Here is a 17,458-nt window from a genome sequence, read left to right on the forward strand (position 1 = left end):
CACACAGATTCAAACATAAGATAGCAAAATTGAAGCATTAATACCTTGAATGTGAGTGATGCCAAGCATTTTTTCCCAGTAAAATCACAGGTACTAATCTATGTAACAGGGAAACAAGTTTTCCTAGTTAACTGAAGCTCTTCTTCTTATTGTATATAAAGTACTGATTTTCAGTGATCAATACACTTTATGCTAACGCTCTTTTGGGTATAATTCTCATCAAAACCACTCATTCATAAATTAGATATATCATATATCAAAGGTATTATCAGGAGAGATTATAGGCTGCTCTATTCAGGACATCTACCCTCAATGAATTTCACTGGAATTAGCTCATTAGTCAAAGATGAGCTGAAAGACTCCTCCTAAAGGCTTTGTCTTCAGGGAATCTGCCTCACCTCCACATTTCAACCTTGCCAACAACTATTTCCTGGACTTATTTCCAAATTTTGGCTTCATATACTGTTTCATTTACCTGCCTTCTTGGGCTTTATCTAGTGGAGTAAGTCAGGATAGCCTCATGATGTGGTCTTTTTTTTTTTGTGCCTTAGTCCATATGGACACCATTCTCCATTCCTGACCCATAGAACCTTAACCTGGGCCCCTATTTTTCAAGGAGGAAAGTTTTAATAATTCCAGATGACTCCTAGAGACAGAAAACAAACCAAAGCTTATCTAGATAGATAAAAGAATTGGCGACTTGTGGAACGTAAGAGTATAAGGTCAGATAGAGTGATCTTCTAGGAAGACCAAAATGAGAATCTGAACACTGCAAGAACTCTTTTTCTCTTTGTTTTGTGGCTTTCCTCCATTTTGGACTCATTCAGTCATTCTCCTCCTATATCGAAAACCCAAACTCTGTTAGGCTTATATGGGATCCTTCTCTCAGCAACCAGTCCCAGCATAAAAGAGAGTTTCCCTTTCCTCATGGTTCCAGAAAAATCCAAGAATTCAGTTTCAGTGGACTGGCTGACTTGAGTCATGCTTTCATTCTACCATAGCTAGAAGAGAGAACATGATGATTGGCCAGGGTTGGATAGTATACCCATAGTTGGAACCATAAGACGAATAATGAGAAATAGGTGATTCCAAGAATTAAGGTCTGTGTGCTATTGTCAAAAAAAAAAAAAAAAAAAGAACACTGAATGTTGAGCAGGCAAACGAATAAAAATAAAACTAATCAAATGTCCTTTTTATACCAACTGCAATAATACAAGGCACATCTAACTTACCCTGTGGTCGAAGTGTTATTTTTTCTTAATACTCACTATGCTTGACCCTGGCTAGAAATTGCAATGATTTGTAGAGCTCTTTGTCAGATACAATCTTTTTCTAACTGCACTCTCTATGGACCTTTAATGATTAATCCAAGTCTAAATGTATTTCTGAAGGGGTGATGATGGTTGTACATCAATCCTAAGAGAAACATTTCTAGTTTAAACAGCCCAAATAATCACAGTGCCATTTCCTAAATTCAAGGAGCCTATCCATCAATAGTAAGCTGAAGCCAATTTCCTCCTGGGAGACTAACTGCAGAAAAGGAATTGATTTTGTTGGGTTCTTATTAACACCAATTACCATTCTTTGATGGGCCTCAAATGTTTCTTGACAAGGAGATGATCTCCTTGTGGCAAGAAGCCAGCCATTTTCATCCGTAATGAAATTTGCCTTTGTCCTGGTCATATATAGACAGGACAGTTACATTATTTGAAAAATGTGTCACCTGACTCCAAGGGACAGATGTTGACAAAAATAATCTTTCTTTTTTCTTCAGATCATCGGATAAACTTCAGGCATACCTTGAGAGTACTGATGGGATTCTAATGGGACAAAATGGGGGCACAATCAAATTTTGGTTTGGGCTGTTAATTAGGATGTTAAGAGAACTAGTAGATACATCATATATAAGCTTCATAGGATCAGGAACCTTTGTGTTATCCATGGTTGTACTTATGTACTTAAAATGATAGTGACTGGCAGATAATACATACTCAAAAATATTGGTGAACAAATAGATTACAAGATAAAGTAAAAGAAAATTCTAAATCAGTCCAAATTATAAGTCCTATTTAATTTGGTGAAAAATTAACTGAAACTTAATTCTCAATCCAAACTCAATCCTGAAATTCAATACAACATGGAAAAAACAAATTACTTAAACAGGTCACATAGCTAGAAAATCAATAGGTTGAGCCCAGATATATTTAATTCCAGAATCTACTCTATTTATTCTTCTATTCACTTTGTTGGTACAGAAGATTTTAAGTCTGAGGAGCATGAACTCTAGGAATAAACTGCTGGGGTTAGATTGTGGGATTCCTCTGCTCACTAGTAGTGAGACCTTGCAGGAGTTGCTTAAACTAGGTTTCAGTTTCAACAACTGAAAACTGGGTATATTATGACAATTATAAACAATATTTTTAAGTGATTAGAAAAGTTCTTTGGGGTGGCTAGGTGGCTCAGTCGTTAAGCATCTGCCTTTGGCTCAAGTCATGATCCCGGGGTCCTGGGATTGAGCCCCGCATCCGGCTCCCTGCTCAGCAGGAGGCCTGCTTCTCCCTCTCCCACTGCCCCTGCTTGTGTTCCCTCTCTCACTGTCTCTCTCTCTCTCTGTCAAATAAATAAATAAAATCTTAAAGAAGAGTTCCTGACTTGTAGAAAATTCTACACATTTTCTTATTAAATAAGTTCCAAAAACAACTGTATTTTTCAGAAAGAAAATTCCATAAGAACAACCAGTGTTTTAAGCAAAGGTCAATTTTTATCGAGTTACCCTGTATGTATTTTATTAGATATTTACTCTAAATCAATACCAAAGTCAAGAATGTAGAAAAAATTTCATGATCCCCACAGGCTTATTTATGAAAACATAAGAAGGCTTTAATATACATGAAGAGATCTGGTCATGAATCCCTGCTTCTGAGGATAATTTATTTCAATTACTTAAGAGCTCCCTGGGATGGTTCTCTGCCCTCTTTTACACTTTTAATCCCAATATAGATCTCCACCATATTTCTTTAATTTTGTTTGTTTCCTGAATACAACAAAATTCCCTGAAAGTTTAGTGCAGTCATATTATTTCCACAAATATTTGTTGGTTTTACAAAAGATTTTAAAGTTGAAACTAGAAATTCTTATATTTAGGATTCCTTTATTACCAGAAATTTTTAATTGATCAATTTTATCTGCTTGTTCCAGCCTTCCTTTGGCTTTGGGTTTCAGCCTCCTCCTACCCTCAAGACTCCACTCACATTTTTTTTTCAAATCCTCTATTTTGACCACTTGCTCCTTTGTATCTTTATTACATTAAACAATTTGTATCTCCTTACTTGGCTTTGGACCTTCCTTTGCATTTCTGAAGGCTTCTTAATGTACTCACCTAAGGGTGATGTGCTTGGCATCCCACATTTTATCTCTGCAGGGGGTTTGACATTTCTGTCTTTCTTTTAACCTTTTCCTATTGATATCTATATATACAAAAGATTTAATTTGCCACTGATATGAATTATGCCACCAATTCCCACTTACCACCTACGCAGACCCCTTGCCCGGAAGTTTCAATTTTAAAGAAATATGTCTCACTATTTGTGAAGGGTAAGAAGAGGGAGATGCTTTTTCAATAATTCTGCTATGAGAGTTTCAAAAAAAAGGTTACCTGCAGCATGTTAGATGCCAACGCCTCCACCAGTAGAGGAATTCCTTGGGTTGTGCTCCTTAATATGGCAGCCACTGGCCACATGTGGCTATTTCCATTAGTTAAATAAAATTTAAAAATTTAATTCCTCTGTCTAATAACACATATTTCATATGCCCACTAGCTACATGTGGCTCCCATATTCAATAGTGCGATTATACAATATTTTCATCACTGTCTATAAGACAGTCTTTAAAAAAGTTGATAATAGAATTGGTAAATAGATATTTTGAAAAATGGCATTTTGCCATGTCTTATAACTTGCACATGGGGATTATGCAATAAAAATGGGTTTTTCATCTTTTTTACTATAAAACTATTTTCAACCAGGGTGTTGCAGGGGAACATACCAGTTATACAAATAATGGAGAATGATGGATAATTTGTATTGGAATATTCTGATAATAAAAAAATGTTCTTTTCCACTCTACAATGGTATTATAAATTGTATTATTCCTGCAGTTTCTATAGTACAGTATTTTTCAGACTGTAGGTTGTGACTGGTTAGTGAGTTATGAAATCATTTCATCAGGTGAAATTTGTTTTTTTTAAAGAAAACGACTTAGAATTACATCAAAGAAAAATAAGAGTGTATCACACATAGATAAGGAAAGCATTGTTTCATTAAACTTCTGTTTTAGTTTTACCACATTGAGTCATGATGTAAAATAATTGCTTACTCTAGCTTGTATTTTAATATGCTTGAAAACATTTATGGAAAAATCCACCAGAGTTAGCATCTCCACAAATGTAAATGTAACATTTTTATTTTTCAGCTTTCAGAGAGAATGCAAAGTCTATCTAATTCCAAAGAAATCAAATTTTAGAGTTGTTTTTTCACCTTACTAATCTAGACATAAACTTATTTGTGCAAACTAGTGGAGAAAAATCAAAATCATATTTCCAGTCTTTTCTTGCAAACAATAAATTATGAAATCCATCAGACAGCTCAAATAGTACTGAATTTTTCTCTGACCTTAACTTGTGTGTTCCATTGAATCCTACAGCTTTCCTTATCACTTCACTTACTACACTTTTTAAAGTCTCCATTTCTCTTTCTCAGTTCCATGGCCATTAAGTAATGCAGTTACACCCTCAACCCAACGGCATAAATTTCTGTTATGAGTTGAATTGTGTACCCCCCAAATTCATAGGTTGAAGTCCTAAACCCCAGTATTTCAGAATATGAGTTTATTTGGAATTAGGGCCTTTAGAGAGGTAATTAAGTAAAATAAGTTCTTTAAAGTAGGCCCTAACACAGTTTGAGTGGTATCCTTATAAGAAGAGTATAAAACACAAACACAAAGAGAAGACCACCTACAAGCCACAGAGAAGCCTCAGATACCTTGATTTCAGACTCCTAACCTCCAGAATTGTAAAAAATACAATTCTGTAGTTGAAGACAAAGTACTAGTCTATGGTACTTTGTTAAGGCAGTCCTTGCCAACTAATACAGTCTCCATGTTACTTGCACCTTTTAATTTTTCCTCTTATGTCTCTAGTGAATGTATAAACTTGTATATTAGCTAAAGTTCTTTAGTTTCAAGCAACCCAGACTGGTTCTGCTCAATTAAATAAGTTGAATTTACCGGAAGGATATAAACTAGCTCTACAAATAAAAAAGAAGAAAAGAAAAGGAAAGGAAAGAAAAGAGAAAAGAAAAGAAAAATTTACAGAACCAGGTCTCCAACAGAACAAGGAACAAGGAAGCTCTTTGGATTTGGGAAGCCAGGACTAATGGAGAGTCTCAACTATTTCAGTTTTCTGTACCTCCTTCAGTCTTGCATTCTGGGGAGGAGATATTATTTGTCCTGGCTTACATGAAGTATTTATCCCCAGAGAGAAGTACAAGGTCTTTGACAGCCCAGCCAAGATTTCTTCTAATGAGAAAAGTGTTATACCCAAATAAAACCAGAATTTTCTTACCACAAGAAGGGGAAATAGAAGCTGGGACAAAATAGTAGATATGTGTTACTTTGGGTTTAGTTACTTAACATAGACCATTAATAATTTTAGGGTATATTATGTCAGATAGACCAAAATATGACATTTTCTATAATTAAAAAAATGTATGTAGCTTGAATTTTTGATTTTCATGGCTTCAGGTTTTCTACAAGCCAAACTAAATTTTCTGGGATAATTACAGGTGGGGGGTAGGTAGAAAAAAAAACTGCATAGAGAAAAAAAACCAATATAGCTAACCTTAGGATTAGGAAATTTTTAAAACAGCCATTTTCATTAATTCACATTATTATATTCCTGAGATTCAAATAATAGGGGACCAGAATATTTGAGGATTATCATCTGTGAAAAGGAAAGATAACAACCCCAATAGTTTTTTTAAATAGTTTCCTAGTTGAAATTGTTATAATGAATGTATTATCTATTTTTAATGATTTCAACTACTTTCTGTATCTCAGGGGGAAAAAAAAAAATCATAGCATACATATTTCCCTAAAGGCACGATAAATTGGAGGTTTCACTTAAACATCTAGTGTCTGGTGTATTTTCTGCCTTGACCTAACAAGCGGGTGTGAGACTTTTCATTGATTTGGAATACATAAAGTTACCATCTACCACTCCCAAATATCTGGAGTATCAATGCTTAGTTGCCATTTCTTTGTAGCTTGATGTTTTCACTAATTCAATTAACTGAGATGTGTTAAGTTGAGATACAATAGTAAAATATCCATTGTCCCCCAAGAAGCTTATAATTTAACAAGGCAGACCCATTAAAGGAAAATAGCAATATAGCAAAAGAAATATTCTAGTGGGTATTACAGGTTAAATATATGTATATGTATGTATATAAGGTGTATAATGATTATTAAAGTTTAAAATATTTTTTAATGGGGACTTATAGGTAAGAGAACAAATTCTATGATGCAGAGTTGAGGACAATTTTTATTTTTATTTTTTTTTAATTTTTTATTGTTATGTTAATCACCATACATTACATCATTAGTTTTTGATGTAGTGTTCCATGATTCATTGTTTGTGCATAACACCCAGTGCTCCATGCAGAATGTGCCCTCTTTAATACCCATCACCAGGCTAACCCATCCTCCCACTCCCCTCCCCTCTAGGACCCTCAGTTTGTTTTTCAGAGTCCATCGTCTCTCATGGTTCATCTCCCCCTCCGATTCCCCCACTTCTTTCCTCCCCTCCTGCTACCTTCTTCTTCTTTTTTTTTTTCCTTAACATATATTGCATTATTTGTTTCAGAGGTAGAGATCTATGATTCAACAGTCTTGCAAAATTCACAGCACTCACCATAGCACATACCCTCCCCAATGTCTACCACCCAGCCACCCCATCCCTCCCACCCCACCCCCGACTCCAGCAACCCTCAGTTTGTTTCCTGAGATTAAGAATTCCTCACATCAGTGAGGTCATATGATACATGTCTTTCTCTGATTGACTTATTTCGCTCAGCATAACACCCTCCAGTTCCATCCACGTCGTTGCAAATGACAAGATCTCATTCCTTTTGATGGCTGCATAATATTCCATTGTATATATATACCACCTCTTCTTTATCCATTTATCTGTCAAGGGACATCTTGGCTCTTTCCACAGTTTGGCTATTGTGGACACTGCTGCTATAAACATCGGGGTGCACATACCCCTTCGGATCCCTACATTTGTACCTTTGGGGTAAATACCCAGTAGTGCAATTGCTGGGTCATATGGTAGCTCTGTTTTCAACTTTTTGAGGAACCTCCATGCTGTTTTCCAGAGTGGCTGCACCAGCTTGCATTCCCACCAACAGTGTAGGAGGGTTCCCCTTTCTCTGCATCCCTGCCAACATCCGTCATTTCCTGACTTGTTAATTTTGGCCATTCTGACTGGTGTGAGGTGGTATCTCCTTGAGGTTTTGATTTGGATTTCCCTGATGCCGAGTGATGTTGAGCACTTTTTCACGTGTCTGTTGGCCATTTGGATATCCTCTTTGGAAAAATGTCCGTTCATGTCTTCTGCCCATTTCTTGATTGGATTCTTTCTTCTTTGGGTATTGAGTTTGATAAGTTCTTTATAGATTTTGGATACTAGCCCTTTATCTGATAGGTCATTTGCAAATATCTTCTCCCATTGTGTCGGTTGTCTTTGGTTTTGTTGACTGTTTCCTTTGCTTTGCAAAAGCTTTTTATCTTGACGAAGTCCCAATAGTTCATTTTTGCCCTTGCTTCCCTTGCCTTTGGCGATCTTTCTAGGAAGAAGTTGCTGCGGCTGAGGTCAAAGAGGTTGCTGCCTGTGTTCTCCTTTAGGATTTTGATGGACTCCTGTCTCACATTGAGGTCTTTCAACCATTTGGAGTCTATTTTTGTGCGGGGTGTAAGGAAATGGTCCAGTTTCATTCTTCTGCATGTGGCTGTCCAATTTCCTAACACCATTTGTTGAAGAGACTGTTTTTTTTTCCATTGGACATTCTTTCCTGCTTTGTCAAAGATGAGTTGACCATAGAATTGAGGGTCCATTTCTGGGCTCTGTATTCTGTTCCATTGATCTATGTTTCTGTTTTTGTGCCAGTACCATACTGTCTTGATGATGACAGCTTTGTAATAGAGCTGGAAGTCCGGAATTGTGATGCCGCCAGCTTTGCTTTTCTTTTTCAACATTCTTCTGGCTATTTGGGGTCTTTTCTGGTTCCATACAAATTTTAGGATTATTTGTTCCATTTCTTTGAAAAAAGTGGATGGTATTTTGATGGGGATTGCATTGAATGTGTAGATTGCTCTAGGTAGCATTGACATCTTCACAATATTTGTTCTTCCAATCCATGAGTATGGAACGTTTTTCCATTTCTTTGTGTCTTCCTCAATTTCTTTCATGAGTATTTTATAGTTTTCTGAGTACAGATCCTTTGTCTCTTTGGTTAGATTTATTCCTAGGTATCTTATGGTTTTACAATCTTTGGTTAGATTTATTCCTAGGTATCTTATGGGATCGACTCCTTCATTTCTCTTTCTTCTGTCTTGTTGTTGGTGTATAGGAATGCCACTGATTTCTGTGCATTGATTTTATATCCTGCCACTTTCCTGAATTCCTGTATGAGTTCTAGCAGTTTTGGGGTGGAGTGTTTTGGGTTTTCCACATAAAGTTTCATATCATCTGCAAACAGATTTTGACTTCTTCTTTGCCAATTTGGATGCCTTTTATTTCCTTTTGTTGTCTGACTGCTGTGGCTAGGACTTCCAATACTATGTTGAATAGCAGTGGTGATAGTGCACATCCCTACCACATTCCTGACCTTAGGGGGAAACTCTCAGTTTTTCCCCATTGAGAATGATATTCACTGTAGGTTTTTCATAGATGGCTTTTATGATATTGAGGTATGTACCCTCTACCCCTATACTCTGAAGAGTTTTGATCAAGAAAGGATGCTGTACTTTGTCAAATGCTTTTTCTTCATCTATTGAGAGGATCATATGATTCTCGTTCTTTCTTTTGTTAATGTATTGTATCACGTTGATTGATTTGTGGAGGACAGTTTTTAAAAGAGATTAGACTGGAGCTTGGTCAGCGTGCAATCAATATAAATTTTTGCATATATAATTAAGCTTAGAGTATTTACACTAAATTGTTAAAATAATTCATCACTCAAAAACTTTGAATAATCAATCAGATCTTCACTTTATATACAACTTTTTGTAAAAAGCCAATACTAAAACATCTGGTAGTAGGACTAATTCCATTAAAGAATTGTAAGTACAGGTCTACTTTTAGGCTAAGGGTTTTAGCAAATAAAAATACAGGACATCTAGTTAAATTTGAATTTTAGATAAATGATGAATAATTGATTTAGTATAACCATGTCCTATATATTATTTAGAACATACTCATTCTAAAAAATATTCATTTTTTTACTTGAAATGCAAATTTAACTAGCTATTTTCTAGTACATCTGGCAATCTTAGGCTGGTGGAGAAGAAAGAATAGTCTTTGAATGTGAGTAGGAAGCAAGAACTGAGTGGAAATACTAAGCAATATGCATGTGTGGGAGGGGTAGCAGGAAGAGTTCTTTCCTCAAAGTAATATTATTTAATATCTGAAGATATTAGGATGTTTTAAAAAATATAAGTAAAATGGGATATTTTTTTTGCCACACTTTATAAAATGGTCTGTTTCTGAGAAACTTCAGGAAAAATAACTTTTCACTATAGATTTAAAAATAAAAACATCCCAACAGTGGCACTAACCAAAATCAAAATCAACATAAATATTAAATTCTTCTCTAACTCTTTTGTTTGCTTGATCTTGGAAAGATTTCAATGTTTTATGTGGACTTAAATTCTGATTGGATCAATTCCGGAGCACTTAAGACTCTAGGAATCATGTCTGTAATTCACACTAGTGCTTGGAATTAATCAGAATGCTGAAAAAGTTATTTTGGTGTATTTAGGAAAGGTCATAGGCTTTTCATCCTGGTCAGGTTTACTCTTGTACATGATACCTTAATTTTAATCAACATTTTAAAATATTTATTTATTTAAGTAATCTCTACACCCAACATGGGGCTCAAACTCACCACCCTGAGATCAAGAGTTGCATGCTCATGTGACTGAGCTCATGTAACATGAGACCTTAATTTAAACAAGTTTTACACTCATATCTTTGGTAGTAAGATGGATGTAAGGATCTAATAGAAACTCTTCTATGGTACTTTAATTAATGTAGTGTCCTTGCTTCAGATATACATCATAAATTATAACCTAACATTAAAACTTCCTTAGGTTCCCTAAAAACTAAAGCGTGCATGGGCTTTGTCAGTGAAAAGGACTACAGACAAGTATCCATTACATTTATTTTACCCAATTCTTAACTAAGAACCTCTTAAAAGTAAGGAAAGATCAAAGATACTGTTTTCATATGCCAAAATTTCTGATCACTATCTGCTCAGGGAGGCCCATAATTACACACTTTGTTTAAATAAAGAAGGTTACTTCTCCTCTCTAATGTTTAATCCTCAGTGATAGTATGGAAAAATGTAAAGGTCATTTTTAATTTTAATGCTTTAAAAAATGCTAATTAATCTGAAAATATGAAAATAGTACAAGAATAAGATCTCCTATGCTGTTACTTTGTGCACTTCAAAATACCTAATTTCCTCATATACTAATTTAATCAGTAATAGTCACTATAAATGACAATACCTACAAATGTATTTCAAAAAACCTTTAGTAAAACAGTTATATCACAATCATAATTCAAAGCAGTAACTACTTTAATTTCTTCCATGATTTCTTTTTGGAAGAGAGAGTAGGAAAAGGCAATAGGAAATAAAATCCTAAAACAACTTATAGTAGAGCCATGACATCTTTTAACTGAAAAGGAAATCATAAGTAATCCTTCCATTCATTCAAAAGTATATATTGAGTGCTGCTATAGTCAGGTTGGGCTGCTAAAAGAAAATACCATAGATTTGGTGGCTTAAACATTAGCCACTGTGAAATTCAGTATGGAGGTTCCTGAAAAAGTTAAAAATAGAACTATCCTATAATCCAGTAATCACACTACTGGGTATTTACCCCCAAAATACAAAAACACTAATTCAAAGGGATAATGCACCCCTACATTTATTGCAGCATTATTAACAATGGCCAAAGTATAGAAGCAGCCCAAGTGTCCATCAATAGATGAATGGGTAAAGAAGATGTGGTATATATATATACACAAGGGAATATTATCCAGCTCTAAAAAAGAATGAAATCTTGCTATGTTCAATGACATGGATGGAACTAGAGAGTATAATGCTAAGCAAAATAAGTCATAGAAAGACAAATACCATATGATTTCACTCATGTGGAATTTAAGAAATGAAACAAGCAAAGAAAAAAAAGAAAGAGAAACCAAGAAAAAGAGTCTTAACTATAGAGAACAAACTCATGGTTACCAGGGGGAGGTGGGTGGTGAGGGAGGGGTGAAATAGGTGATGGGGATTAAGGAGTGCACTTGTGATGAGCACTGAGTAATGTATGGAACTATTAAAACATTTTATTTATTGTACACCTAAAACTGTGTGTTAAGTATACTGGAATTAGAAAGAAAATACCATAGACATGGTGGCCTAAACAATAGACATTTATTTCTCATAGTTCTGCAGGCTGGGAAGTTTCAAATCAAGGTCCTGACACATTTGGTTCTTGGTGAAGGCTCTCTTCCTGGCTTGCAGATGGCTGCCATCTTGCTCTGTGCTCAAATTACTTCTCTGTGAGCACACATTGGAAGCAGAAGAGAGAGAAAAAATGAATGATTTGGTAAGCCCTCTGGTGTCTTCCTATAATAGTATTAGTCCAATCATGAGGACCCTGGCCTCATCACTTTATCTAATTGCCTGCCAAAGGTCCAACTTCTAAATACTATCATATTGGGGGCTAGGGTTTTAACAGTTGAATTTGGGGGGATATAAGCATCCAGTCCATAACAGGTTCCCATGATAAGCAAGGAATTATTCTATATACTTGACATACAGTAGTAAACAAATCAGGTAAAAAGCTCTGTCCTTGAGTGAGAAAGGAAAATGGCAGCAGAATAGGAGGACCTTAGGCTCACCTTGTCCCACAAACATAACCAGATAATTCTCACATCATCCAAAATTCCCCAGAAACTGACCTGAAGACTGATAGAGTGAAATCCACAACTAAAGGGAGAGAAGAGGTCACATTGAAGAAGGTAGGAAGTGTAGAGATTTGGTTTATGGAAGAAATGGATTATGGGTGTTATGGAGTAGAGGGATCTGTGGCTGTGGAGAAGGGCCAGGGGAACACACATGGAGAAATTTCCCCAGAGCCACTGGCTTGGAAAATGAGAGGCCCTGAATTTTGTGAATTTGTGGAACCAGTGGGGCTTTAAAGCCTAGAGTTTTAAAGGTCAGAAGGCTTGGGTTGGATAGAGCCTGGAAGGCACTGCTCTGCTCCTGGAGAGAAGGCAGGCAAACAGCATGGTTGGCAATCCGAAGAACACCTGGGGTACACAACAGGGAGATTATTCACTCTTCTTAGAGTGTTTCCCTGAGAGACTGTTCACAGAGACACTTTTCCAGGCACAAAGGAGCTGGCTGGTGCCATTTCCCTCCTCTGTCCCTCCATAAACATAGAACAACCTACAGGAAGCAGCTCAGCACCAACACTGGCTGCCTAACTTGCATAGACCAAGCCCTACCCCCACTGTGCCTTGGTGGGACTGCCCTTCTCCATCATGCTTGCCTCAGTCCTAGTGCAGTGGACCCCTCCCAAAGATCAGCACAAACCCCTGCCCTTATCACATCTCCCAGCCAGAGTTCTGCAGGGCCTCAGTTTGGGTGGAAGTTGTCAGGTCTTTAGCAAACAGACCAGAGCCCTAGTTAACACTCACCACATGCAGGCCAGGGACCAAACACTGCCCAGAGAAGGCAAGGAGAGCCTCTGCAGATGACTGGCCTGAAGGATAGAGCAGCCAAAACACAACAGCAGAGTGCATGCAGCACACATCGGAGATACTCCCTGAAACACCAGGCCCTAGGTACTCTATGACCTTTTCTTCTAAGGCCATTACTTTCAGGAGCAGGAGACATAACAGGCTTTTATAACACAGAGAAGAAGGCAGAGACTTTGACAAAATGTGAAGATAGAGGAATTCATCCCAAATGTAAGAACAAGAAAAGGGCATGTCCAGAGATCTAATCAAACAGATATAAGTAATATGTCTAATGGAGAATTTAGAACAACAATCATAAGGATACTCACTGGACTTGAGAAAAGCATGGAAAACATCAGGGAGACCCTTATGGCAGAGCTAAAAGAGTTAAAAAAACAATCAGGCAGAAGTGACAAATGCAATAACTGAGATTTTAAATAGACTGGATGTAATGACCACAAGGATAGAAGAAGCAGAGGAATGAAAAAGTGATGTAGAAGATAGAATTATGGAAAATAATGAAACTGAACAAAATAGAGAAAGAATAATTATGGATCACAAGAGTAGACTTAGGGAACTCAGTGACTCCATCAAACATATTAACATTCATATTATAAGGTTCCCAGAAGAAGAGAGAGAAAAGGGGGCAGAAAATTTATTTCAAGACACAATAGCAGACAACTTCTCTAATCTGGGGAAGGAAACGATATCCACATCAGGGAGGCACAGAGAACTCCCATAAAAATCAACAAAAGCAGGCCAACACCAAGACATATTGTAATTAAATTTGCAAAATATAGTGATAAAGAAAAAATCTTAAAGGCAGCAAGACAAGAAAGTCCTTAACTTACATTAGAAAACCCATAAGGCTAGCTGTAGATTTCTCAACAGACACTTAGCAAGCCAGAAGGGAGTACATGTTATATTCAGAGTACTGAATGGGAAAATACCTGCAGCCAAGAATATTCTATCCAGCAAGGCTAATCATTCAAGATAGAAGGAGAGATAAAGAGCTCCCTGACAAAAACTAAAGGAGTTCATGACCACTAAATCAGCCAACAAGAAATATTATGGGCTCTTGTTGAATGCAAGGGAGAGACCAAAAGTAACAAAGACAAAGGATCAGAGAAAAATCTCCAGAAACAAGAAAACAAGGAATAAAATGGCAATAAATACCAATCTATCAATAATTACTTGGAATGTAAATGGACTAAATGCTCCAATCAAAAGACATAGGGTGTCAGAATGGATTAAAAAAAAACAAGACCCATTTCTATGCTGCCTACAAGAGACTCATTTTAGATTTAAAGACACCTGCAAATTGAAAGTGAGGGGATGGAAAAACATTTATCATGCAAATGGATGTCAAAAGAAAGCCAAAGTAGCAATACTTATATTGGATAAATTAGACTTTAAAACAAAGATTGTTACAAGAGACAAAAAAGGGCACTATATAATCATAAAGGGAACAATCCAACAAGATATAACAGTTATAAATATCTATGCAACCAACATGGGGACACCCAAATATGTAAAACACTAACAAGCACAAAGGAACTAATTGATAATATAATAACAGGAGAGGACTTTAACACCCCACTTATATCAATGGGTAGATCATCTGAACAGAAAATAAACAAGAAAACAGTGGTTTTGAATGACACACTGGACCAGATGGACTTAACAGATACATTCAGAACATTCCAACCTAAAACAGCAGAATACACATTCTTTTCAAATGTGCTTGGAACATTTTCCAGAATAGATCATATATTAGGTGACAAAATAGGCCTCAACAAATAGAATAAGATTGAAGTTGTACCATGCACCTTTTCTGACCACAACACTATGAAACTAGAAGTCAACCACAAGAAAAAATTTGGAAAGCCCACAAATACATGGAGGTTAATCAACATGCTGCCAGATAATGAAAGGGTCATCCCCCGGAAGTCAGAGAAGAAATAGAGACATGGAAACAAATGAAAAGGAAAACATGATGGCCCAAAACCTATAAGATGCAGTAAAAGGTCCTAAGAGGGAGGTATATAGCAATACAGGCCTACCTCGAGAAGCAGCAAAAATTTCAAATAAGCAACCTAAATGAGCTAGAAAAAAAAACAACAAATAGAGCCAGCAGAAGGAAGGAAATAATAAAAATTAGAGCAGAAATAAATGATACAGAAACTAAGAAAAACAGTAGAACAGATCAATGAAACCAGCCACTGGTTCTTTGAAAAAATTAATAAAATTGATAAATCTCCAGTTAGACTTATCAAAAAGAAAGGAGAAGGGTCCAAATAAATCACAAATTAGGAGAAATAACCAATACCACAGAAATATAATTGTATGGAAATACTATGAGAAACCATATATCAGCAAATTGGACAACCAAGAAGAAATGGATAAATTCCTAGCTACATATAAATTACCAAAACTGAAACGAGAAGAAATAGAAAACTTGAACAGATTGATAAGTAGCAAAGAAATTGAATCAGTAATCAAAAAAATTCCCAAAAAAGAAAAGTCCAGGACCAGATGGCTTCACAGGCAAATTCTATCAAACATTTAAAGAAGAGTGAATACCTGTTGTTCTCAAATTATTTCAAAAAATTGAAAAGGAAGGAAAACTTCCAAATTCTCTGAGACCATCAAAACCAGATAAAGACCCCACAAAAAAAGAGAACTATAGGCCAATATTCCTGATGAACTGAATGCAAAAATTCTCAATAAAATACTGGCAAACCGAATCCAACAATACAGTTAAAAAAAATCATTCACCATTATCAAGTGGAATTTATTCTTGGGTTGCAAGGGTGGTTTCAATATTCACAAGTCAATCAACATGATACATCCCATTAATAAAGAATAAGAACCATATGATCATTTCAATAGATGCAGAAAAAGCATCTGACAAAATACAACATCCATTCATGATTTAAAAAAAAAAATTCCTCAACAAAGTAGGTTTAGAAGGAACATACCTCCACATAATAAAGGTCGTATACAAAAAACCTACAGCTAATATCATCCTCAATGGGGAAAAACTGAGAGCCATTTCCTCTAAGGTCCAGAACAAGACAGGGGTGCCCACTCTCACCACTGTTATTTAACATAGTTCTGGAACTCCTAGACAGGGCAATCAGACAACAAAAAGAAATAAAAACATCCAGATTGGCAAGGAAGTACAACTTTTCTGTTTGCAGATGACATGCTACTACATATAGAAAAACTGAAAGAATCCACCAGAAACCTGCTAGAACTGATAAATTCAGTAAAGTTGCAGAATACAAAATCAACATACAGAAACTTATTGTGTTTGTATACACTAATAATGAAGCATCAGAAATAGAAATTAATGAATCAATCCCATTTATGATTGCACCAAAAACGTAAGATACCTAGGAATAAACCTAACCACAGAAGTGAAAGAACTGTACTCTGAAAACTATAAAATACTGACAAAAGAAATTGAAGATGACACAAAGAAGTGGAAAAGACATTCCATGCTCATGGATTAGAAGAACAAATATTATTAAAATGTCTATATTACCCAAAGCAATCCACACATTTAAGGCAATCCCTATCAAAATACCAACAGCATTTTTCATGGAGCCAGAACAAACAATCCTAAAATTTGTATGAAACCACAAAAGACCCCAAATAGCCAAAGCAACCTTGAAAAAGAAAAACAAAGCTGGAGGCATCACAATTCTGAACTTCACATTACATTACAAAGCTGTAGTAATCAAAATAGTATCGTACTAGCACAAAACTAGACACAGAGATTAATGGAGCAAAATAGAAAATCCAGAAATGAACCCACAATTATATAGTCAATTAATCTTTGACAAAGCAAGAAAGGATATCCAGTTGGAAAAAGACAGTCTCTTTTTTTTTTTTTTTAAGATTTTATTTGACAGAACACAAGCAGGGGGAGTGGGAGAGTGAGAAGTAGGCTTCCTGCAGAGCAGGGAGCCTGATATGGGGCTCGATCCCAGGACCCCGGGATCATGACCTGAGCTGAAGGCAGACGCTTAACAACTGAGCCACCCAGGTGCCCCAAGACAGTCTCTTCAACAAAGGGTTTTGAGAAAACTGGACAGCCACATGCAAAAGAAAGAAACTGGACCACTCTCTTACACCATACACAAAAATAAATTTAAAATGGATGAAAGACCTATATTTGAGAACTGAAACCGTAAAAATCCTAGAGGAGAACACAGGCAGTAAACTCTTTGACATCAGCCATAGCAACTTCTTTCTAGATATGTCTCCTGAGGCAAGAGAAACAAAAGCAAATATAAACTATGGGGATTACAACAAAATAAAAAAGCTTCTGCACAGTGAAGGAGCAATCAACAAAACTGA

The sequence above is a fragment of the Mirounga angustirostris genome, unplaced genomic scaffold, assembly GCF_029215605.1.
Source record: "Mirounga angustirostris isolate CCGP_5_RB_7025 unplaced genomic scaffold, mMirAng1.0.hap1 SCAF_7, whole genome shotgun sequence".
Classification (NCBI taxonomy): domain Eukaryota; kingdom Metazoa; phylum Chordata; class Mammalia; order Carnivora; family Phocidae; genus Mirounga; species Mirounga angustirostris.